Raw genomic sequence first — 1,979 nt, 5'->3', positions numbered from 1 at the left:
CAGGAATTTGACATCTGAGCAAAAAATAAGTGTGTTTAGCTCTCTTATTTTTCTTTCTTTGTGGCCAATGGCTAGGATGACTTGTGGTTTTTATAATTCCAGAGTAACATTGATTCCTCATTTAATTCTTCTTATTTCTGTGCAGTAACAAAACACCATCTTTTTCCACTCTTTTGGATATTTGCACAAGTGAAGTCCGTATGTCTTTCAATTTCACTAACCTGATGTCTTTAACTAAATGACATTAAACCTGTTTGTACACTAGTGTTTTGTCACTGAAATTGCTATCCTTACTGCAGAAGCATGTTGCCCTGGGGCACTGAGTCTTGGCTAACATGCCTTCACATATTTATTCACCATTCTGGTATTGATTCTTCCTTCCCCCTTGAATTTTACATAACAGCATGTAAAATATTTTTGGCATTGTTCATCGAATGAAGTGAGCACTTCTCAAGAAAAATGAGAGTAAGTATAACAAGAATTAAAAAATAATGTGTAGCAGGATAGTTGCACAAAACTAATGTTTAAATTATCAAAGCCAGCAGACTGAATTTGACGTGGAGTATAACAGCGTGACAATGCCTGTAACTTGTTGCAGTTTTGTCTTAATGGAACAAGCAGATTTGACTTCACAGAATCACAGAATATTAGGGATTGGAAGGGACCTCGAAAGATCATCCAGTCCAATCCCCCTGCCAGAGCAGGAACCTAAATGAGATCGCACAGGAAGGCGTCCAGGCGGGTCTTGAATGTCTCCAGAGAAGGAGACTCCACACCCTCCATTTTGGGGAGCAGAGAGATGAGGGAAAGGGTGGGAATAGGATCAAACGATAATGACTTAGGGATTTTCTTCAGTAAACTAATCAATCTCAGTAACCTTTTTAAAACCTATTTTCTGGAATATCTGTTGCCAGCATCATCTTTCATTGAACTTGCAGTGAGCATGGTTGCTGGGTACTTTACTGGCTACTTTAAAAAGCTAAAGATGACTGGAAAACCAGAAGGAATTAATTCTGGTCTTCATGGGTAAGACCAGAATTTACAGTGTTGGTCGATAGATTTATGTGAACAGTGGCAAGAACCCCACCATATCTTCTGCTGTTCTAATCCTAAAAACCTGAAGTGTTTCTGTGGGCTCATTTTAGCAAAACCATCAAGTGAGCTCCAGGCTCAATTCAGCATTTGAATATGATGTGTTTTACACAACATAGCACTTGTCAAGTGGGAAGCCTGTAAGATGCATCTGAAGGTAGGTACAGCAATTTACTGGGAGCTAATAAAGTGAGCTGTGCTCTTTAATGGTGGTAACTTACACTTAGCAGGTAACTTACACCTTTTTCATTAAAGAATAGCCTTCCTTGCATTTACTGCATGTAAACATGTGTGAAGTAGTAACTGTTGAGTATCTGAAGCGTGCTAAATTCACATCCTCTCTTATTTTGCAGTAACATGCATATTTCTTTGTATTATGAGGCCTAACTCCTTTTAATAACCTTTCAATTAACCTCACTGTAGGCAGAAAATAGGAAATACTCTTTTTTTTTTCTTTCAGAGGTTGGAAATGGTTATTTATGAAAAAATAATTGACATGCTGTTAAAGTGCAAGCATGAAGAAAGCTGTATATACTGGCCATCACAGCTGCCACAGCGTGCATTCCTTGATGCTCTAAGAGCTTATTTTGTGGTTGTATCAACCACATACATATGACTTAATCTGAATCCATGTTGGACTTGAATTAATCACACCTGGAGTGCTCAGATACACCCAGCTGCTTCTGCAGCACTCTGTCTGTAATCAAATATCTCTGCATCTCACAGTGCATCCAGTATTATCCAGATTATCTCCCCGTTAGTCTGGGTATTGGAGATGTAACAAGAGGTCTGTATTGTGTGTATAAATACACCTCACAGTTTCTTGATCAACATGTTATTGCTGTTTTAATGATGGAGCAGCTGAGGTGTTCTGATCAGTGCTTTCA

The sequence above is a fragment of the Antrostomus carolinensis genome, unplaced genomic scaffold (assembly GCF_000700745.2).
Source record: "Antrostomus carolinensis isolate BGI_N321 unplaced genomic scaffold, ASM70074v2 scaffold2770, whole genome shotgun sequence".
Taxonomy (NCBI): Eukaryota; Metazoa; Chordata; class Aves; order Caprimulgiformes; family Caprimulgidae; genus Antrostomus; species Antrostomus carolinensis.
This window is presented reverse-complemented; position numbering follows the sequence as displayed.